The 25237-nt window shown below is 35.8% G+C and overlaps 1 pseudogene; it reads left to right on the top strand.

The window, feature by feature from the left end:
- Positions 1–22776, top strand: part of LOC139002568 (nuclear prelamin A recognition factor pseudogene) — a 37939-nt pseudogene extending 15163 nt beyond the window's left edge.
- Positions 22777–25237: the final 2461 nt, after the last annotated feature.

The raw sequence follows: 25237 nt of genomic DNA, 5'->3' as shown, positions 1-25237 counted from the left end.
AAGGGAGAGAGATAGAGAGTTAGAAACATCGATGAGAGAGAAACATCGATCAGCTGCCTCCTGCACATCTCCCACTGGGGATGTGCCCTCAACCAAGGTACATGCCCTTGACCGGAATCGAACCTGGGACCCTTCAGTCCGCAGGCCGACACTCTATCCACTGAGCCAAACCGGTTTCGGCAACAAATGATTTTTTAATTGCAGAAGTTTAAATAACATACTAGTATATATTTCTTTTATAGCTATAGGTGTATAGTTATACAATCTAAATATGAATTAGCCCATTAGGTGTTTTGATACATTAGATTTCAGTTAAAAGTAATTTTCTTTCTTTTGCTCTTGCTAGTATCATCACTGCAGTGCTTCATGCATACTCTTATTATTTCTATCACCCTTTGTCATTGAAAAAGCCCAAAGCCATGCTCAATCAGAGCAGCATTTATCCTAGGTTGGGCTGCAGATTGGAATTCTTAATTTATAAATCTTCATTTCCAATGTACAATTTGAAAAATCTTACTATTGGAAATAATCCTATATAATAAAAGAGAAACATGTAAATTGACCATCCATCCACTAAGCTCATCAGCCAATCAGGAGTGAGTATGCAAAGTGGGAGAGCCAGCGGAGAGTGGAGTGCCTTGGGGAAATTGGCTCCCCAAGCCACAAAATGAAGAGCAGAGAGGGAGAGCTTGGCAGAGTAGGAGGCCATGGGATGGAGACAGAACAGGAAGGGAAAACCAAGATAGTGGGGAGCACCAGGAATTCTGGGAATAGTAGTTTTGGTGGCAGCCTCAGGACCGGAAGCAGAAGCCCAGAGTGCAGGGAGCACCAGGAATGCTGGGAATCATAGTTCTGGTGGCATATGGATCTCCTAGACACTAGAGCAAAGTGAGCCTGGAGCAAGTTACTGTTGCAGTGGGGGATGGAGGGAAAGCAAAGGTGAGAGACATAATTAAAATCAGAGTGTCTAGGACAGTGATTCTCAACCTTCCTAATGCCGCGACCCTTTAATACAGTTCCTCATGTTGTGGTGACCCCCAACCATAAAATTGTTTTCCTTGCTACTTCATAACTGTAATTTTGCTACTGTTATGAATTGTAATGTAAATATCTGATATGCAGGATGTATTTTCATTGTTACAAATTGAACATAATTAAAGCATAGTGATTAATCACAAAAACAATATGTAATTATATATGTGTTTTCCAATGGTGTTAGGCGACCCCTGTGAAAGGGTTGTTCGACACCCAAAGGGGTCGCGACCCACAGGTTGAGAACCGCTGGTCTAGGAAAAATTAAAGGGAAGATATCCTAAAACTTCCAGGAAATCTCCACCAATGAAGCAAAGAAAAAAAATGCCTCTATTATTCTCTGAGCAACAAACCAAACTGAGTTGGGGTCTCAGACAATTCACTCATATGATTGCAAAGACAGATACAAACTCCCAGATTGGAGAGGAGTCCTCCCCTGAGGGCTCCCAGATTGCAGAGGATGCAGGTCGGGCTGAGGGATCCCCAACATCCCCCGGCCCCCCCAGTACACAAATGTCATGCACCGGGCCTCTAGTAGTGAATAATAGGCAACATTTATCAAATACATTTATTGAGAATTTACTACAGACACTGCACTGAGAACTTCATCTCCAACATTTAATTAATTTCTTACCACCATTCTATGAGAGAGTCATTATTGTTTTATCTACATATACATAAGTGATTTTCAACCTTTTCATCTCATGGCAGACATTAATGACTAAAATTCTGTAGCACACCCAAAAATATATGTTTTGCTGATCTGACAACAAAATAGATATAAGTTTGATTCATTCACAGTGGAAGGCTATTGTTGTGTTGGCTATTGTCATTATTTTATTTGACAAAAAGTTCAGGTATTGCATGTTTTAAAAATTCTTGAAGCATACCAGTGTGCCTGCTTGGGCACAAGGGTTAAAATCGCTTTTATACATAAAAGGATTAAGACTTAGATAGGCAAATAACTTTACTAAGGTCATATAGCTAAAGAATTTAGGTTAGGAAAACTATGAACTTCAAAGTTATACCTGAGACAGAAAGGTCTCTAGTCACCCTGTTCCCCATCTTTTTTGGAGATAGTCAACCTATAAATAAAAAACAATTTTTTTCTATGATCAAAATAGTTCTATGACATTTGGTAAAAACTAGAAAATATATTTGAATAAAGTATGCACTTCAGGTAACATAATGTATCATTATTGTTTCTTAGTGTGACAAACATACCCTTATCAATGTTAGATATTAATAAGAGAGGAAACTGGGTGTGAGGTATATGAAAATTATCTGTGCTATATTCACAACTTTCTATAAATCTAAATATATTCTAAGATAAAAATTTTATTTAAAACAATGGCTTCATATACACCCAGTGTTTAAAACAATCCTACTACCAACAGAAATCTTCCATTGCAATTTGATTTTATTTTTGCTAGAGAGGGACATAATACTAAACTCAGAAACAAAAAGAGCTGCTTTCATTAAATCCATTCTTCTAAATGCCAGAAGCCTTTATTATAACTCTTAAAATCCATGATATTGCATGGATCATCAAAATATGAAAGCAAATTAAAGTAGCCAAAGGGAAAAGGTTTACAAAAATGTTATTAATGGAACCATTCAACTACACAATTGTGAATATATTTTAATAACCTTGGATATGGCAGAAAAAAAGTTGTAATATAAAAAGAGATTTATATGTATGAACACCAAGGGGAAAAGTTTTAGCTATAAGTATTAAGGTCTTACTTCATAAATCTGAAGGGAAATGGGTAGAAAATAAAAGCATCAGAGGAAGATATGAAAAAATATGAAATAATAAATGTCTCTTTCATGACTCTTTGTGAATGTATGGCAACATACAAACTATAGAAAACCAGTTTACTGTTTGAAGAATGAATGTGAGCACAGAGATATCAACATAGCATTTTCAAGTCAATGAAACATAAGTCATATTATTTATGCAATAATTTGTAGTATCCTTATTAAGTTAAAAGAGATTCTATAACTTTTTCTACTGAAATATTTTTCTGCTTTAAAAATATAAGGATTTTTGAGGACAGATTAGAAAGACTATCAAATATATACTAATAAACTACAGTTATTCTAATATTTTAAAACTTCTTTTATAGTTTATTAAAAAGTATTTGTTCTTTTGCAGTAAATGGTATGTATCTACCTACATTTTAAATTATATTGATCTTAAAAAGTACTTTGGAGGTAAACTAAATTTAATACATATATAAATTTAATTATATATGATTTTCCTATATAATTTAATGGAAATTCCAAAAGACCACTTTCTTTTCAGACAGAAACTTGTTGAACTAATTACTTATTGAGGCCTACAGATCCCAAAAGATTAGTTATGGGTACAGAGCTTTCAAGTTTCTAGGTCACTGAATGGAATCTGAAATCAAATCCGTAGGGACTAAAGGTCATTATCAGCGAAACCTGTTAAATGACCTTTATCATATGGTCTCAGTGAGAGACAGGTGTCCACTGTTGTTGACTATCTGGATTAAGAAGCAAGAACATAAAAGAGTATGATTACTCCTAAAAATGATCTTCTGAAATTTAGTTTAGGCAAAATATTGAGGGTGAACACGTCCACAGCAAAAGTTAACATTCTCTCTCTCTCCCTCTTTCTACACACACACACACACACACACACACACACACACACTTCATAAGTTTTATGAGAAGGTATTTATTGTCAAGATGATTCAGGGAAGTGGAGAATTATTAGTTTACATTAGGTAGGTAAAAGCTAAATTTTCTCAAAAGGTGTTAAGATTTGGATAAATAGAAAAAAAGTAATATATCAAAGACTTACATATGAAAAAGGAAAATGTGTGTATTAATTACACAGGTTTTGAAATGACGAAGTTAAGTACAAAACTAATTATCAGATAATTTCAAACATCACAGTTTTGTAAGATGATTTTCCTCTAGCTTGAGCCACTCTCCTGATATGTCTTTAAAAGGGAGAGGGTTATATAACGTGGGAGTGGAGAGAGTGGGAAGAACACAGGGCGGAGTGCAAGATGAAGGGTATATTTTAATATACTTCATTTGTAGCTGTAAAAACTGTTTTCATAATCAGAAATTAAATTGAATATGCTTACTATTGAGTATGAATACAGATGAAATTCATGTTGTGATGTTGGGAGTGGGGTAGCAGTTACAACTCCCCCCACCCCTATCCCACCAAGAGGAAGAGCAAACCCAATGCTGTTTCTGGTATTTATTTTTGCCACAATCAGTATGGAGACTTGTGTTTGGTATTCAAATCATCTTTCTATGTAGCATACTAATTTTAGCTAAGCTCCTTCTTTGAAAAATTTGATTTAAAAAAAATGGAGCTGCTATACAAAGATGAGAGTGAGATGGAGAAATAGAGCCTGTGGTTGATGAAATGCAAATGAAGCTTGGCTCAGACAGCTGGCTGCTTTGGGATGACATGGGTGATAAATGATTCTTAAAACATGAGCAGGCATCAGGCTCCCGATTCAGTGTCAGACTAGCAAAAACAGCAGTATTACTAGATGCTTCCTTTAATTAATGCAACACTACTGCATTAGTTGGACACTGCCGATAAATGGGGAAGAAGAGATATCAGAGGTAATATCAGAATTCTTTCAACCTTGAAGCTGGGATGTGTTGGCCAAAAGCCGTAGTATCGTAAAAGGTTTAATTGTATTTGTAATGTACCAGTGCACCATGACAAAAATGGGGAGATAGTGTAGTCAGGACCAGAAAAGGCTGTGATAAATGAGAGAGAATGAGTGATTACACAGCCAGTAGGATGTGAAACAGACAAAGGATAAGCAAATGGAAAGAGAGAATTTAGCTACCACTGCAATTTGAACAGTAAGAACTCAGAGGAACTTTGAGGTAGACAAAAGCATTTGGTGCTTAGAGATTTGTCAGGGCTGAAGGTTGCATGTAAGAAATAAACAACTCATGGTCCCCTTAAATATGGTCAGACAGCATATGCCTTGTAATAAACTATGCACTTTAACTTGGATCCAAACATATGTTTATTTGGATAATGTTTGAGAAATACCTTTAAACACACACACACAAGCACACGCACACACACACATGATATTTTAAATATATATCTGGGTCTATCTTTAAAGAGGGTTCTCAGGGGAAATGGTTTTAGTTTTTCCCACTGAGAATGATGTTGGCTGTAGGTTTGTAATATGTGACCTTTTTGTGTTGAGGAATGCTCCCTCTATTCCCATTTTGCTGAGAGTTTTTTTTTTAATCAAAAATGGGTGTTGGATTTTGTAAAATGTTTTTTCTGTATCTACTGATATGATCATGTGATTTTTGTCTTTCAATATGTTTATGTGATGTATCACATTTTTTGATTTGCAAAAATTGTACCAGCCTTGTATCCCTGGAATAAATCCCATTTGGTCATGGTGCATGTTCTTTTCAATATATTGCTGAATTTGATTTTACTAATATTTTGTTGAGGATTTTAGCATCTATGTTCATCAGGGATATTGGCCTATAATTCTCTTTCTTTATAGTATTTTTGTCAAGGTTTGGAATTAAAATAATGCTGGCCTCATCAAAAGCTTAGAAGTGTTTCTTCTTCTTGAATTTTTGGAATATTTTGAGGAGAATAAGTGTTAGTTCTGCTTTGAAGAGTTGGTAAAACTCCCCTGTGAAGCCCTCCAGACCAGGGCCTTTGTTTGGTGGGAGTTATTATTATTATTATTATTAATTAGAGGCTCAGTGCATGGAATTTGTGCATCGGGGTGGGGGGAGTTGTCCCTCAGCCCAGTCTTCATCCTCTCTAATCTGAGACCCCTCTGGGGATGTCCAACTGCCACAGGGATTGGGCCTAAATGGGCAGTCAGACATCCCTTTCACAATCCGGGACTGCTGGCTCCCAACCGCTCGCCTACCTGCCTGCCCGATTGGCCCTAACTACTTCAGCCTGCCAGCTTGATCACCCCCTAACCACTCCCCTGCCAGCCTGATCAACACCTAACTGCTCCCCTTCTGGCCTGATCGCCCCCAACTGCCCTCCCCTGCTTCCTGATTGCCCACAATTGCCCTCCCCTACCAGCCATCTTGTGGTGGCCATCTTGTGCCCACATGGGGACGGCCATCTTGTGCAAGGGCATGACAGTCAATTTGCATATTACCTCTTTATTATATAGGATTGTTATTATTGCTTCTATTCCATCAGTTGTTACTGGCCAATGCAGGTTTTCTAATCCTTCCTTATTCAGTTTTGTAAGGCTTTATTTTTTTTTAGAATTAATCTATTTCATCCATATTGTCCAGCTTTTTGGGATAGAGCTGCTCATAGTATTTTCTTAGAATCCTTTGTATTTCTGTGGTGTCGGTTTTTACTTCAGCACTTTCATTTCTGATTTTATTGATTCTGGATGAGTCTGGCTAACAGTTCATCAAACTTGTTTATCTTTTCAAAGTACTAGCTCTTAGTTTCATTGATTGTTTTGTTTGTTTATTTGTTTTTAGCCTCTATATCATTTATATTTGGTCTAATCATTATTATTTTCTTCCTTTTACTTACTCTGGACTTTTCTTGTTGTTCTCTTTCTAATTCTTTAAGTTTTAAGGTTAAATATTTATTTATTTATTTATTTATTTATTTATTATTTTTATGTAGACCTGTACTATGAACTTCCCTCTCAGGATGGCTTTTGCTGTGTCCCAGAGATTTTGGGTTGTCGTGTGTTCATTTTTATTTGTTTCCAGGAAGTTTTTTATTTCTTTCTTGATTATGTTGGTAACACATTCATTTAATAACATGCTATTTAGCCTCCGTGTGTCTGAATATTTTGGAGTGCTTTTACTGTAGTTAATTTTTAATTTCATTCTTTTGTGGTCTGAGAAGATGCTTGATATGATTTCAATCTTTTTGAACTTCTATAAAATTGTTTTGTGTCCTAACATTCTGTCTATCTTTGAGAATAACCTATGTGCACTTGAGAAGAATGTATATTCTGTTGCTTTGGGGTAAATGTTCTATAAATGTCAATTAAATCCCTCTGATTCAGTGTGTCATTTAGAATCTCCATTTCCTTGTTAATTTTTTGTCTGAAAGATCTATCCAGTGAAGTCAACTGGGTGTTAAAGTCACCTACTAGGACTGTATTACTATCAATCTCTCCTTTAAAGTCCTTCAGAAGGTTTTTATATGTTTAAGTGCTCCTATATTGGGTGCATATATGTTTACCATGGTTATATCGTCTTGCTAGATTGATCCCTTTAATATTATGTAGTGACATTTATTGTCTCTCATGGTGGCCTTCATTTTGAAGTCCATTTTTCAGATACGAATATTGACAGCTCTTTTTCATTTAAATTTGCATGAAATGTTTTTTTCCATCCCTTCACTCTCATCCTGTGTGGGTCATGTTTTCATGTCCATTTAGCTACCTTACATTTTTATTTGAGCATTTAATCCGTATTCATTTAAGGTTATTATTTATAGGTACTTATTTATTGCCATTTCAATTATTTATGCCTATGTTTCTCTCTCTTACTATATCTTTTCATTATGGCAGTTCCTTTAGCATTTCTTGCAGTGATGGTTTAGTGCTGATAAACTCCTTTACCTTTTTTTTTTTTTTTTGTTCTGAGAAGCTTTTTATTTCAATTTCTATTTTGAATGATAGCTTTCCTGATATAATATTCTTGGTTTCATGTCCTTGCTTTTCATTATCTTGAACACTTCATGCCAATCCCTTCTGGCCTACAGTTTCTGATGAGAAATCTGATGACAGCCTTATGGGAGGTCCTTTGTTGGTAACAGATTGCTTTTTTATTATTGCCTTTAAGATTCTCTCTTTGTCTTTAACGTTTGTTACTTAACTTTTGTGTTCTTCTTGATTGGGACTCTCTGTGAGACTATTTTTTTTTTTCACCAAGTTAGGGAAATTTCTGTCATTATATTTTCAAACACGTTCTCTATCTCTTACTTTTTTCCCCTTCTGGCTCACCTATTATTTAAATATTGTTAAGTTTCATGCTGTCCCACAGTTCCCTTAAGCTGTACCCTGTTTTTTAAATTTTTTTTTTCTTTTTAGTTATCTGGGTGATTTTTTTTCTACCCTGTCTTTTAATTCTGTGATACAATCTTTGGCTTCCCTTAATCTGCTGTGTGTTCCTTCCCTGTGTTCTTTATTAGATCTGTGTCATTCTTCATATTTCTCATGCTGTTGAGCATCTTTGCCATCATTATTCTGAATTCTATAGCTGATAAATTTCTTTTTTTTTAAAATATATTTTATTGATTTTTTACAGAGAGGAAGGGAGAGGGACAGAGAGTTAGAAACATCGATGAGAAAGACACATCGATCAGCTGCCTCCTGCACACTCCCCACTGGGGATGTGCCTGCAACCAAGGTACATGCCCTTGACCGGAATCGAACCTGGGACCCTTGAGTCTGCAGGCCGATGCTCTATCCACTGAGCCAAACCGGTTAGGGCATAAATTTCTTATCTCCATTTCATTTAGGTATCCTTCTGGAGAATTCTCTTGTTTTTTTGTTGTTGTTTTTCGTTTCGGACTTGTTTTATTGTTTCCCAATTTTTGCCGCCTTTTTGAGTTTGTGTCTGTGTATTAGATAGATTTGTTATGACTCTCAATTTCTAGTGCAGGCCAATTTCAGATGCTGTTTGTGATTGGCCCTTAGTAACCTGTTTGGAGCTCTCAGGAATGCACAGCTTGTGGCTCGTTCTGTTGGGGCTGGGTGCCTTTGGAAAGGACCAAGATTTTGCACCAGGTCTGCTTTTCCTAGTCCCAGGCCAGGCATAGATTAGACAAAGGTTCAAAGCCTCCAGAGACCCACCTCTGCCTGCAGTTCCATTTACAATCAGATTCTTTTAGCCTTAGTCTATGGACCACAGGTTGGACAAGATGTCTTCCATCAGGGTGGGACAACTGCCTTCTCCCTAGGTATAAACTGCCTGGATAGCAAAGTTCTGCAGTGGGAGAAAGACCTCTCCAGTGTGAGGGAATGACTCCTTCTGAGCTCCAACCTCAGAGCCTCCAACCCTGTACACTTTTCACACAGCTTCAGTCCACTCTGCCCTCCCTCTGCTGGAGCCCAAGGTGAGTGGCTTTGGACCTTTAAGAGGGTGCCTTCATTCCCAGCTATCTCTTGATGGCAGATAGCAACCCTGCTGCTTTTCACTGCCAGATATTATGTGGGCCCCTTTCTCAATTTTGGTGTTCTCTCTGTGGGAACCCAGCCAGCCCTTTCATGCCTCTGCACTTCCTACTAGTCTCTATGTTGTTTCCACTTTCTGTCCTTGGTCATCAATGTTCTCTCTAGCTAGTCTTCAGTTGATTTTTCAGGGTAGTTCTTCTCTATTTTAGTTGTAATTCCAATTTGGTCCTCGGAGCATGTCATTGTAGGTTCCACTTACTTGGCCACCATTTTGGCATCCCTAAGTATTTTTTATGCTATTGTACATGGATTGTTTTCTTAATTTCTCTTTCTAATAGGTCATTGTTAGTGTATAGAAACACAACTAGCTTTGTATATTTATTTTGTATTCTGCAACTTTACTGAATTTGATTTTTTAGTTCATCTAGTTTTTTGATGAAGTCTTTAGGTTTTTATGTATAATATCATGCCAACTAGAAATACAGATTGTTTAACTTTTTCCTTTCCAATCTGGATGCCTTCTACTTCTTTTTACTTTCTAATTGCGCTATGAGTTCTAGTACCATGTTGAGTAGAAATGGCAAGAATTGAAATTATTGTCTTGTTTCTGATCTTTGATAAAAGCATTTAGCTTTTCTATAATGAGTATGATGTTAGCAATAGGCTTGTTATATGTGGCACTTATTATGTTGAGAAAGATTCTTTCTATACCCCTCTTGTTGAGGAGTTTTTAATCATTAAAATATATTGAATTTTGCCAAATCCTTGTTCTATATCTATTAAAATAATTCTATTATTTTTATTCTTCATTTTTTTAAATGTGATTTAGCACACTGATTGATTTGTGTATGTTGAATCATCTTTTCATACCATGGATAAATCTCATTTGATCATGATGTGTGATCTATTCAATGTAATGTTGGATTTTGTTTGCTAATATTTTGTTGAAGTTTTTTGCATCTTTGTAATCTGAGATGTTGGTTTGTCATTTTCTTTTTTTTTATTGTCCTTGTCTGGCTTTCCTCTCAGAAAGTGTTCCCTCTTCCTCCATTTTTTAGAAGTGTTTGAGATTAATTGGCATTTATTCTTCTTTAAATATTTGGTAGAATTCACCAGGAGGTCATCTGGTCCTGGACTTTTCTTTGCTAGGAGATTTTTGATTACTTATTCAATCTTCGTAATAGAAATTGGTCTTGATGATTCTGTCTTAATAGGTAATATGTGTCTAGGAATTTATCCTCTTTTTTTTTTTTATTTTTTAGGTTTTCCAGTTTGTGATTGTAAAATTTTTTATAGTACTCACTTATAGACTCTTATTTCCTTTCTTCTGCTATCTTTAGACTGGATTTTTTTAATTATTATTTTAGTTGTTGATGTGTAAAATTAGGTTGTTTATTTCAATCTTTTTTTTTCTTATTGTAGATATTTATCACTATAAACTTTGCTCTTAGAATTGTTTTAGCATTATCCTATCAGGTTTTCTTTTTTTTAATTTAAATTCTTTATTGTTTAAAGTATTACATATGTTTCCTTTTTTCCCCATTGACCTCTCCCAGGCTGCTCCCACCCCGGAACACATGCCCTCATGTCCCCTGCCAACTGTCTGTGTCCAATGGTTATGCTTATATGCATATATATAAGTTCTTTGGTTGATCTCTTACTCCCACTCCCTCCTACCCTCCCCTGCCTTCCCTCTGAGTTTTGACGGTCTGTTGGAAGCTTCTACATTTCTGGATCTATTTTTGTTCATCAGTTTATATTGTTCATTATATTCTGCAAATGAGTGAGATCATGTGATATTTATCTTTCTCCAACTGGCTTATTTCTGTTAGCATAATGCTCTCCAGGTCCATCCTTGTATCCCATTAGTTTTGGTGTGTTGTGTTTACATTTTAATTTGTCTCAAGACTTTTTTTTTTTTTCATTGGGTATTCAGGAGTATATTGTTAATCTCCACATATTTATGGATTTTACAGTTTTCTTCTTATAATTGATTTTTTGTTTTATAATATTGTGGTCATATAAGATTCTGTGCTATGTGATATGATTTCAATCATCTTAAATTTAATAAGATTTAATTTTTGGCCTAACATATATCTATCATGGAGAATGTTTCATGTGCTTTTGAGAAAAATGTATATTCTACTTGTGTTGAATGGAATAATCTATATACTAGGTTCATTTGGTCTAACATGTAGTTTATGTCTAATGTTTCCATATTGATTTTCTCTCTGGTTGATTTATCTATTTTTTCAAAGTAGAATATCAAAGTCCCATACTATTATTGTATTGTATTTGCTTTGAATATTTAGGTATTTCTATGTTGGGTTCATAAGTATTTACAATTATTATAAGCTCTTGATGAATTGTCCCTTTTTAGATTTTTACCTAACGTACATTTTTGTCTGACATAAGTATAGTTTCCCTGCTTTTTTTTTTTTTTTTAATCAATTTCATTTGTATGAAATAGCTTTTCCCATCCCATCACTTTCAGTCTAGGTGTGCTGTTAAAGCTGAAGCGAGTCTTATACACAGTATATAATTGGTTCTTGCTTTCTTATCCATTTAACCACTCTGTATTTTAACTGGATATTTTTTCCATTTCCATTTCAAGTAGTTGATGGTGGATATAAATTTACTATTGCAATTTTGTTAATTCTTTTCTGACTACTTTGTAAGTCCTTTGTTTTTTCTCTCTTGCTCTCTTCCTTTGTAATTTGATAATTTTTCTGTAGTGGCATGCTTAGATATTTTTTCTCTTTATATTTTGTGTATCTACCATTAGTCTGTGCTTTGTGGTTACTGTGAGGCTTATATAAAACAAAATTATAACAGTTTATATTGAGCTAAAATAACAACTTTAAGCACATACAAAAACTCCATTTTTATATCCCCCAACATTTTATGTTTTTGATGTCACAATTAACATACTTTTATATTGTATATATGTAAAAAAATTATTATAGTTACAATTATTTTTAATATTTTTGTCTTTTGATCTTTATGCTAGAATTATTAGTGATTTACCCATTATCATCACAATGTTATTCTGAATTAAACTATATATTTACCCTTTACCTTTATACATTTATGTGTTTTTATGTTATTAACTAGAGGCCCATTGCAGGAGGATTACTGCAAGAATAGAGCTTCGCTCCCATCTCCATGGCTCCTACCTCACCCTTCTCTGTGGCTCCTACCTTGCCTGTCTCCACAGCTCCTACCTCACCCTTCTATGCAGCTCCTACCCCGCCCGTCTCTGTGGATCCCACCCTGCCAAACTCTGCGGATCCTACCCTGTCCATCTCCGCTACCTCGGCTCCTTTGCTTGGCTTCCTTCTACAGTGTCTTCAGTCTTCACTCCCAGCTGGTACATGCAAATTAGCTGCAATCTTTGTTGGCAGTTAATTTTCATATCACGCTGATTAGCCATTGGGAGGTGTAGCAAAGGTATGGTCAATTACCATGTTTGTCTATTGTTAGATAGGATCAGCATCCTTTTATTTCAGTTTGAAGAACTTTTTAAAAAACTTTTCTTGAAAGGCCAGTCTAGTGGTGATGAATTCCTTCAGGTTCTGTTAGACTGAAAAACTTCAATTCTGAAGGACAACTTAGAGAGTAAGTTGCTTGTCAGATCTTTTTTTCTTTCAGCACTTTGAATATATCATTCCTTTTATCCCAAAAAGCTTCTGTTGAAAAATCTGCTGATTATCTTATGGGCATTCTCTTCTAAGTAAAAAGTTGTTTTTTTCTCCATGCTTTTAAGATTTTCTCTTTACTGTCAAGATATTACAACTTAATTATAATATGTTTTCCAATGTAGGTCTCTTTAGATTTATCTTTGCTGGAATTGTTTCTTTAGATCTGGATGTATGTTTATTTCTGCAAGTTAGGAAAATTTCAGGCCATTATTTCATTGAATAATTATTCTGCCTTTTTTTCTCTTTCTGGGATCCCTATAATGTACATATGGGATGATTTGATACTGTCGTAAACCTTCCTTAAGCTATCTTCACTCTTTTTTTTTCCTTTTTTGCTCCTCTGATTTGATGAATCCCACCCCTTTGTCTTCCAGTTTGCTAATCCTTTCTTCTGCTTGATCTAGTGTGATATTAAACCCCTTTATTGAATTTTTTAGTTATTGCATTCTTAATCTCTTATTTCTGCTTGATACTTTTTTACATTTTCTCTCTTTGTTGAAATTTTCACTTTGTTACTTCTTTGTGCTACTGACCTCAGTAAGCACCTTTATGACTGTTATTTTGAACTTCCTATCAGGTAAATCATGAATCTCTATTTCATTAAGATTAGTTTCTGGAGCTTTATATTTTTCTATTGTTTGTAACACATTCCCTTGTGTTTTAATTTTCCTTGATTTTCTATGTTGCTTTCTGCACATTAGATAAAAGAGCCAGCTTTTATCGTGACAGACTTGTCTTATTTAAGATATGAACTTTTGAACTTTGTCTGTTAGCCTGACCTGAGCTCCTCATTGTCTCCCAAACCTTTGTAATTATCTGAGCTACTGTTTTAGCTCTTAGTGCTTCCCAATAATTGTATGTTCCCAAACCCATCAGTGTCCCAAATTAAAGGATCTCAGTCAGTAGCTAGATATAGGCAACAGCTTAAAAATTATGTATTTAAGTCCTTTCCAAAATAAAACTGTGAGATGTACATTTTTGTCTGCTCCCTTTTCACTAAGCCCATGTGTATATATGTTGAGGGGTAATAAGAACCACTTCTTTATTTGCTATAGTCCTGTGAGTCTCATAAATACAACCATTAGCTTTCAGAGTTATGTTTGGGGGGTTTATTCCTTGAAAGATAGCCTTTTAAAAATTTATTTATTTTTAGAGAGAGAGAAAGGGAGAAGGATAGAGAGATAGAAGCACCAATGAGAGAGAAAAATCATCAGTTGGATTCCTCCTGCAGGCCACCTACTGGGGATCGAGCCTGCAGCCCCGACCAGAAATCAAACCATTACTTACTGGTTCATAGGTCAGTACTCACATGCTGAACCACACCAGCCAGGTAAGAGTGTTCAAAGTTAGGTGCTATATGTACAGTCCAAATCATTTGCTTCTTAAGGAGAAGCTGTGAATTTGGAGGTTTCCTTCTGATTGCATGACACTGTGTTGGGAGTGGGGGGCAGTTATGGTGAAAATGTATCTCAGCCTTTCCTTCTTGTTTTGATCTGGGTATTTTTCTCATTCTCCTGATATATAGAAGTCACTCAGCTAGTTTTGGATTTGTTTCAGAGAAAATTTCTCCAAGTGTAGCTGTATAATGTTTATAAAAGTTGGAAGATTAGAAGCCTCCTATGTCACCATCTTGGTCCTTCCCCTCTTGCCTCATAACATTAGTGTTAAACTTTTTTACCCAAGGTTAGCAAAGACACTTCAACACTTCTGTAAGTTTATCCTATCAGATATTGTGTTTTATTTTTCATCTACAAAATGAAAAGAAAGAGCATACACTTTTGTATAGGTTATACACTATAGTATAACAAACCACTTTACCACTCAAAACAATTGTTTACCCTTTCAGCTTACACATCTGTAAACAACTGACATAGTTGGTCTAGGACAGTGGTCAGAAAACTGCAGCTTGTGAGCCACATGCGGCTCTTTGGCCCCTTGAGTGTGGCTCTTCCACAAAATACCGACTTGTGCGCATGGGCCATGAAGTTTCAATAGCACTGTACGTGCGCGCCCGCACGTGGTATTTTGTGGAAGAGCCACACTCAAGGGGCTGAAGAGCTACATGTGGCTCGCCAGCTGCAGTTTGCGGACCACTGGTCTAGGATAAGCTTATCTGGTTTTTAGTCCATTTTTTATCTATCAATCTATCTATCATCTATCTATCTATCTATATCATCTTTTCATGAACAAAGATAGAGGCACAAAAAATCAAGTTCTGTTATTTCTGAAATTCCAATGATCAAAACAAGTCAAATGTATAAAGGCAGGTCACCAAACAATAGTAAGAGACACTATAAAAGGAGTGGGTTCAGAAAGATATGAAGATCTTGAGTTAGATATGCAAAGACTGTGAATTAGCAAAACAGGGTATAACTAGCAGCCCAGCCTAATTCCAGCTATGTAATCTTGAGTTCAGTTCCACCAACTACAAGCAGGGAAAGCAATGCTTATCAAATAAGGTCATTTGTTTGGTTATGAGGATTAAATGAGATAATGCAAAATGTGTGAAATGTCTAACACAAAGTTGATCAATAACTTGTATTATTCTACAAAACATTGAGCTCTAAAACATATTATTTGTCAGCTTTTGTAAATTATTTTAGTGTAATAAGAATTATAGATATCAATATGCATAAGCAAATAGTGATCTGGAATGCTTTGCACCATGCACAGTTAGATTTATATTAAGTTAGTTCACAAGTTAAGAAAATCTGATTTTCTTCAACATGCTTAGTTTGGAGGTTGACAACTTGAAAATGTCATATACATTATAATACATGATATACATGATAATAACTTGTATATCTATTAATAAGTCTATTATTTTAGAAAGTAATTCTGTGTCTTTACAGAATTAATAATATACTATACAGGCAACAACTGATTTTTCCCCTAAACATTTTTAGGGTTTAATTACAAAATTTATTCCCTGTGATATGAAAGAAAAATATTTGAATTTTCATATAAGTGTGATGTAATTCTAAAATGTTTAATAAAGCCTAGACAAATGATGCATTATCTTTAATTATTTGTTCTTTAATGACTATGATTGACTAAAAACTTGGAAAAATGTATTAAATGTATAAAAATATTAAGCCTCTCTTTCTAAAGGCTTAATATTTACCTCTATCTCTTGTATTTAAATCAATAATACTAATTTTAGAATAAAAAGCATTATTATTCCTGATTGTAAAGTCATTAGTTTCTAACTTAGGGATTTTTTTTTCCCACATAGCTCCAGGTGAGATGAAGCATCCTTCCTTGAAAACTTTCCTATGCAGCTTTAAAACTTATTTCAAGGAGTTAGAGTAACTAAACCACCAAAGAGGTTATTTTTTTTTTTTTCCTTTAAATGGCTTCTCAGGGAAGATGGATTGGACTGGGGTGTATTATAATTCTTTTTTCTACAATGTTCATGACATGCACTAATGAAAATGTTCACCTTTATGTTCCTCTTGATTATAACCAAGGAATTTTTGATGCTGCATAGACATAAATTTTTGTTTCTTGATTGGAAAAAGGAGGCTGGTTGTGGAGTCTAATTGATGAAAGATGGAATTTGAGAATTAAAGGTCATTCTGAAGTTATAATTCTTTCTCAGATCCTGACAAATAACTAATATTCCAGTTTTTAAAAATGGAGGTTAAACTTTATTTTCTGAGGTTACCTCATCCATTAACACTTTCAAAAACAACCATCTACATATATAGTGAACATCAATAGAAAACTCATCTTCCAACATAATGTAAACATACATGTATGAGTAGGCTGAAGCACACCTTTCTGAAGTCTGTAGCAATAAGGAGCTGAACAGAAAAAAAGACAAAAGAAAAATCAACAATGTCCTTTTGACACTTCTGCTATTGAAAGTAATCAGTTAGCAAAAGACATTAGAGATTAATTAGGCTCAGAAATATGATTGATATTTAATTTTTTTTTTCTTTGTCCAAAATGTGATATGTTTCATTCAGGTACAGGTGGGGATAATGAATAACTGAATCAAGATGGAATTGAATAGTCCAGGCTGGTGTTTCCCAATGGTTAGAGCATCAGCCTGTACACCTGAAGTGTTGTGGATTTGATTCTCTGTCAAGGGCACATACCTCGGCTTTGGGGTTCACTCCCTAACCCTGATTGTGGCACATGTGAGAGGCAACCAATGTGTGTGTGTGTGTGTGTCTGTCTCTCTCCCCCTTCTTTCCTCCCTTCCACTCTCTCTGAAAAGCAATGGAAAAAGTATCCTCATGTGAAGATTAAAAAAAAAAAAGATGGAATTAAATATATATATACATATCCTATATAATAAAGAGCTAATATGTTAATTAGACTGGACAGCAGAACGACCTTCCAGAAAAACTTTCCAGGATGACCTTCTGACTTTCCAGGACTACACTCTGGAATGACCAGTGGGCGAGGGAGGGGAGTGGGGCCATGAGGCAGCCGGCACTGTGAGGGCCAAGCCACTTGCATGAATTTTGTGCATTGGGTCTCTAGTATGTATATAAAAGGTTTATCATAACTATATTTTATTAGTTTATACTATAACAGAGTATATATAGCTTCAAAACCTTAAGTGAACCTATCTATTTGTCATCTATCAGATATGAGTGTATGTGTCTATCTAGTATATAGTGAAGAAAGTTTTCCTTCATCCAAGACTTGAAGAATATATAATAGTGGTTATTGGACACTCAACTTGCTAGAGCAAAAGACTTAAAAATTCACTGTTTCTGTAATCCTATGTAATAAAGAGGTAATATGCAAATTGACTATTACACCCTCGCACAAGATGGCTGCCCCCATGTGGGCACAAGATGGCCACCAGAAGATGGCCAGCAGGGGAGGGCAGTTAGGGGTGACAAGACTGGCAGGGGAGGACAGTTAGGGGAGACCAGGCCTGCAGGGGAGGGCAGTTGGGGGCAACCAGGCCAGCAGGGGAGGGAATTTGGGGGTAATTGGGCTGGCAGGGGAGCAGTTAGGCGTTGATCAGGCTGGCAGGGGAGTTGTTATGAGGTGATCAGACTGGCAGGCTGAAAAGGTTAGGGGCAATCAGGCAGGCAGGCAGGCGAGTGGTTGGGAGCCAGCAGTCCCAGATTGTGAGAGGGATGTCCAACTGCTGGTTTAGGCCCGATCCCACAGGAGTCCCAGATTGGAGAGGGTGCAGGTTGGCATGAGGACACACCTCCCAGTGCACGAATTTCATGCACCGGGCCTCTAGTCTATAAGAAGGGAAGAGTCCCCTAGCTGGTTTAGGGGACTCTTGGATAGAGCTTTGGCCTGTATACTGAAGGGTCCCAGGTTCCATTCTGATCAAGGGTACATGCCCAGGTTACAGGCTCAATCCCCAGTGGGGGCATGCAGGAGGCAGCCATTCAATGATTCTCTCTCATCATTGATGTTTATATCTCTTCCTCCCTCTTCCTTCCTCTCTGAAATCAATAAAAATATATTTTAAAAATAAGAAAGGAAGAGTAATTCTCTAACTTTCTCATCACTCAGGCTTATTTTGAGGATTAAATGAAATAATGAACAACAGTAACACTTTATAGACTGTGATATCAGAGATACTATAATATAAAGGAAATATTTTATGTTTTGATATTTGTGATATAGTGGAAAGGCTCTCAAATTAAATAAATCTCAGTCCTAGATGGGTGGCTTAGTTGGTGGAGCATTGTTCTGTACACCAGAAGGTTGCAGGTTTGATTCCTAGGCAGGGCACATACCTAGGTTGTGGGTTCAATTCCTGGCTGTGGCACATATGGGGGGAAACTGATCAATGTTTTTCTCTCTCACATTGATGTTTCTCCCTCTCTAAATTATATATATACCTCCTTGGTGAGGATTTAATTAAATAAATAAATACATAAACCTCATTTGTTCCTTCATGTATGAAGTGGAGAAAAATCATTTGAATTTGAAAAAAAAAATTTGAAAGTCTTCTAGTACCTCTATAACACATGCTCAATAAGTGATAATTATTGTTAATTTTAGTGATTCAAAATGGATGACAATCTAATTGAGAAGTCATAGTAGCAGGCAATTTTTAGATATGAACAGTAATCAAAACTAGACAGTTTTATGTAAGAAAAAAGTGTCCATTGAGAAACAGGACACAGGCAATAGCTAGGAAATTATGAGCACAAAAATAGCCCTTCAACAGGATAGAAAGTGGGAATAGTGAGGGGTTTCTGAAAAAGCTTATTTTTGTAATAATGGAATCAAAACAAGGCTGAAGACTGTCACAGTGACTACACAAATATGACCAGGGTTGGAGGGAAGGAAATATAGAAATATCTGTGGGCATGTATATTTTTGTAGTTCAGTCTAGATCCATCATCATCTGACAAAGAGCAGATTTACTGAGTGACAATAACATCCACAATTATACATAATTATATAAAGGTGGGTTTAGATATTTAGTACATGTGTGTCCACATTCAATATATTTGAACTTTTACTTCAATTTTTAAATTCCTTTATATTTTAAGGAATTATTATTTTTACTACCTTCCATTGCTTATTCTTTACAAGAGTCAGGGTAACTGCCTGCTGTCACCTGCATTAATCTAGGTCTTTACTATTGCTGTCCACCTGCAATAAATACTCTTACTTTCTCTATATTTGTTCAATGTCTACCTTCATTTTAAGCCCCAAATGGAAGCTAAATCTTCCATGAAACTTCTCTGAATTCTCCATCCTACACTAATCTCCTTTTTCTCTGATCTTCTATTGAATTTAAGCTGTAACACGCCTTTTAGCACATGCCCCATCTCTAGTCTTGTCACATTATGTTAATCTTGTCATCCTATTAAGCTTGTAAATCCCTTGTAAATATACACTATGGTGAAGAGTGAGAATTAGCTTTCTCAACCTCTATTCTATCTCCTTTCAAGTTGAAGAAATTAGGAAGCTAAAAATATTCCTAGACTTCCTGGCCCCTACATTTCTAGAAGAGAATCCATTTCCACTAGCTAAATTTACTTTGAGAAGACATGAAAGGTTGGGATTGAGGCAGAGCCATTTTCTTACACCTTATTGATTATGCTGATAAGCAATGTTGTAGGCATGGTGCTGTTTTTCTGCAATAATATCCTTGTGTCCATTCTCCAGCATACTAGACACACATGCATTCATAACAGCAGCAGTAGCTATGGTGGTAATTTTTATTGTTGTTTGTTTTGTTTTTACCCCATCTGCCTCATTCAGCTATAAGGGTGTGTTTTTGAACTCCTGCAATCAGTAATGTTTTCAAAATCAGTTGCTCCTAAAGGCCCTGCCTTAACCATTCACTTGAAGCTTTCCAAAGTTTTTCTAAGCATCTATTTCCCTCTATTAGAACTCTTCCAGTTAATAATTCCTATAGTGATTTATTTGTTCAGCATGAGTCCTGACTGATATAGAGATCAGATACTATATTGTGCTTCATCATTTTCTTTTACAGGTCCTTATATAAGTAAGGGAGCTGGTAAGATATCAATAAGCACTTGGATTATTGTATTAGTTATTTTTTGCTGTATAGCAAATTATTCCAAAACTTGGCAGCTTGAAACAAGAAACATTTATATTATCATACAGTTCCTGGTGATCAGAAATCAGAGAGTGGTTTAACTGAATGGTTCTGACTCAGAGTTTCTCAGAAGGTTACAGTCAAAGTTTAGTCTAAAGTCTGCTGGAAGCTTGACCAAGACTTGATGACCAATTTTCAAGTGCACTCCGTTATGTTTAATATTTTTGTCACAGAGTGAAACCCTATTGCAATATGGAAAGGACTATGATAGAGTCTGAATTCCAGGACATGAGGGCTACTTAGAGACTGTCTGCCTTCTCCACCAATAATTCATATCTGTCCTTCATGCAAAATACTCTCACCCTCTCCCAAGGACCCTGGAGCCTCATTCCATTCCAGCTTCACAGTATGATATTTAGAATTTCATCATCTAATGAGGTCTAGATGTGGGCAAGTCTGTGTGTAATTTTCTAAGACAAGCTCCTTGAATCCAGATCCTCTTATTCTGGTATCCTGTGATCTTCCCCCATCCACACAAACACACAATCAACACAAGCATAGGAGAACTTTTATAGACACTCCCATTCAAAAAGGGAAAACAGGAGGACATTGCGCCACAGCAGTTCTGAAATTTATCCAGATACTTTCTTTGGCTTATTATTTTCTTCTTGCATTTTATTATAAGTTCAAGAACATATCAGGCAGCATCTTCAACACTCAGGCTGCAGCTCTCCTTTTCTAAACTACACAGTTCCATAGGTCACTGTCTACTTTATGCTTTACAGATGCTTCTCAAGTTACAATACTATAAGCATATGATGTCAAAAATGCATTTAATACGCCTAACCTACCAACAATAGAGCCTAGCCCAATTACCTTAAATGTACTTAGAACACTACCGATGGGCAATTATGTTAAGTTTTATCTCAAGAGTAATTGTCTCCCTCTTTTTCTCACCAGAAGCACGAGAAATAGATGAAACTTTTGGAAGACATAATGGAATATGAAAATACAAAACATAATATCCAAAAAATGCTGGCAACAAAGTATGGTGTAGAGTGATCAGTTGTTTGCCTTTATGATCACATGGATCATGAGAAAGTACCATACCACATATTGCTAGCCTGGGGGAAAAAAAAATCAAAAGTATGGTTTCTACTGAATGCATATCCCTTTCACACCATCATAAAGTGTAAAAAATCCTAAGTAGAGAACCATCCATACTAGAAAGCATCAGTGTTGCCACTGCCTAATAAGGATATCTACTAGTGTCCAGTAAAAACATGCATGCCTCCTGTAGGCCATCGCTGGCAGCCTTTTCAAAGGCCATGAGACATTAGTTTCCAATAATGGTCTGTTCAAAATCCTACCAGCTTCTGTCCACTTCTCATTTTCCAAAGTCACTCACATTTTTATGTATTTGTTATAACAACACAGAGCTTATAGTAAAACCTGTTAGTTATCTATTATTGTGTAAAAACTTACCTACAAACTCAGCAGCTTAAAGCCAAAGTATTTATTATCACACAAATTTTTAGAGGGTCAATAATCCAGAAATAACTGAACTGGATGTTTCTGGCTTAGGGATTCTCATGAAATTGCAACCAAGAATTTCACCTAAGATGCAATCATCTGAAGCCTTGAATGGGGCTAAAGGGTATACCACCAAGCTTTCTATCATTGCTGTTGATAGGAATCCTAAGTTCAATACTGTCTATTAGACAGAGGCCTTAGTTCCTTACCACATGGGTATCCCTAAAGGTCTGCTTACAACTCTCAGAGAAAATAATCTGAGGGAGACACAGAAAGCCATCAAGATGTAAGGTTCATTGTAAGACAGAAGTAGCATACTATTGCTTTTTCTGAGTTCTATGGGTCATATACACCTACCCTGCTACAATTTTGAAAAAACTACACAAATATATGAATACCATTCAGAAACTGGGATCAGTGGGATGCATATCGGAGTGTAACTACTATTATGATTGAAAGATCACAAGATAATATTTATCATGTGTTTCTTTTTAAAGGTTGTATCCTAATAACGTATTAAGTACCTATATTTCAATATGAATTTTTAAATGTAAACATAATTAAATGTAATTTAAATGTAAATATATTTAATTAGCTACATATTTTCTGAGTCATATGTGTCAGATGGGGTCCTGCAGAGAAACATAACTGATAAGATGTGTGTCTGTGTCTGTATAGAGAAAGAGAGAGGCGGATGTTTAAGAAATTGACTCACATAATTATAGCAGCTGGCAAGTTAAAAGTCTGCAAGATGGGCCAGCTGGCTGAAGACCCAGAGAAGAGCCAATGTTCCAGATCAAGACCAAAGGCCATCCAGCTAGAGACCGAGTAAACAGAAGACAGTCAGTGTTGCAGTTCAAGACCTGAAGGCTGTCTTATGTAGAATTGCCCCTGTTGGGGGAAGTAAGTCTTTTTGTTTTATTCACACCTTCCACTGATTAAATCAGACCCACACACATTAAATCAAGCAATATGCTTTACTCAAAGTACAACAATTTAAATGTAAATCTCATCCAAAAACACCCTCAAAGAAGCACCTAGAATAGTATTTAACCATATGCCCAGGTACCATGGCCTAGCCATTAACCACTTTTAAAAATATTGATTTTAGAGAGAGGAAGAAGGAGAGAGAAAGAGGCATTGATTGGTTGCCTCCTGAGTGCATCCCTACCTGGGATTGAACCCACAATTTGGGGGGGTGTCCTGACTGGAAATCAAACCTGACACCTGCTGCTATATGATACTGGGACTGTGCTCCAACCCATTGGAGCCATGCCAGCCAGGGCTTAACCATCATTTTCTGAGCAAGGAGCATGATGAATAATATTTCTCCCAAAATAATATCTTTTTATATTCGCTAATTTGTAATTCAACTGAGGCTCATTCAGTTCAGAGGTGGTGGAAAGGTAATTTTTAGTTAGCTCTGATGAGAGGATAGAAAGTTAATTCTTATTCATATTTGCTATTAGGATTTACATGTTATGACTATTAGATTCAAGTGAGATAACAGAACCATTTCAAGAAAAACTAGAATGGGCCCCAGGAGAAATTAATCAACAGAGAAATAAGAACTTCTATCAACTATCTCACCTACAAGGCCTGGGCACTAGAAGCATGGTGGACTCATGTGCAATGAGGTGGTGAACACAGTAATATATTGCAGTCTGACCAGCTGATGGCCTGTACAAGCCCTGAAGAGAAAAAGGACTAGCTAAGTACACAGAAAAAGCTTTTATTTTGGCACCTTAGAAACCCTACTGCAAGAACATCAAAAGAGAGCAGGATAAACTCTTGTTTTCCCTTTTCAAGAGACTGCCATGCTGTGTTGGAATTGGAAGGGAAAAATGAAAGCTGGAAGCATTAGTGGGACTCTGAATAAAGGAGGACAATAGAGCAATTAACGCCTGAACTGATGCCCAAAGGGCCAGAGAAAGATTTGTGCCTAGAAAACCGTGTAAGTAGAAACCTTGACAGATTCATGATCAATGTGGAGCATACCAGCAATACTAGTGGGGAATTGTGATAGGAATCATATATATATATATATATATATATATATATATATATATATATATATAATTTTAACAACTATGAGCTTGAAGCTAGAGGAACTGTAGTGATAACATAAATATGACTTAAACTGCACCCACAGGCTAAAATGGCCTGGAGAAATTTGGTTTTACCAAGTGTATGTACATTATTTCCAGGTTTTTTTTTTCATTTCCCTGGAACTAAGTCATATTCTTATATAGGATTCTGTATCTTTTTAAGAAACAGCAATCTAAGCTATCAAATATTTATCTTACTTATAGATTCATTCAAGAGAGAAGAAAACATTGAAACAAATTCATACCAGGCAGCAAGAAGTGAGGGGTCTAGTCATCTATATAATAAACTAAACAAATAATTTCATCTAATTTCTCAGAAAATCAGTTTCTTTTATAAAATGAGAATATTAGTACTATCATTGAGATACATGGTGAAACGATTAAATGAGACAATATTTATTAAAAAGAAAACAAAAAACACCTTGGATAGAGAGCTCTATATAAACACAGTGGGGCATAATTATTTGATTGACTAGCTGTCTCGAATCAAGAAGCAAATAAAAGTCTGCCCTTCAGTACATGACTTTAAGTATAATAGTCTTGTGGCTGAAAACAAAGATGTGATTTATACATTAATAATTCTATTAGCACTTTTCTTAACCAGACACTGTGATCTCTCAGCTTTTAAGAAGCTAGTTGATTTACTTGATGATGAATAATTCTGTAACCATTTACCCATGATTAAACAATGAGCTCTAGTCATCTACAATCCCTGGCCAGCTCTAATGAGGCATCACTTATAAGCAAAGAGGTTAAAAAGGCCAGACAGTAAATATTTTAGGCTTAGTAGGCCTAAAATATTTAGTCTCTGTTGCAGTGACCCAACACTGTCATTGTATCAGGAATGCAGCCATAGAAAATACATTAACAATGGCTGTTTTCCAATATATATTATTGACATAAGCAGACATCAGGCATGATTTGGCCCAAAAGCTCCAGTTTGCCAACCCTGGTTTAAACAATTATTAGAAGATACATAAGTGAGTATGTGTGTATAGTGTAAAGAGATATCTTATTTTGTGTCTTAAATATTTCTTGTCTTAAAATATACTTATTTTACAAGTAAAAAAAAATCCAAATGTATAGATAGATAAATAAAAATTAACCTTTCACCCCACTTCCCACAATAAAGAAGTATTACTTTATTATTTTACATATTAAGCTTCTAGGCTTTAGAAAATAAAG

The sequence above is a fragment of the Myotis yumanensis genome, unplaced genomic scaffold (assembly GCF_028538775.1).
Source record: "Myotis yumanensis isolate MYYU_CA2020_CCGP unplaced genomic scaffold, mMyoYum1.0.hap1 SCAF_2, whole genome shotgun sequence".
Taxonomy (NCBI): Eukaryota; Metazoa; Chordata; class Mammalia; order Chiroptera; family Vespertilionidae; genus Myotis; species Myotis yumanensis.
This window is presented reverse-complemented; position numbering and strand designations above follow the sequence as displayed.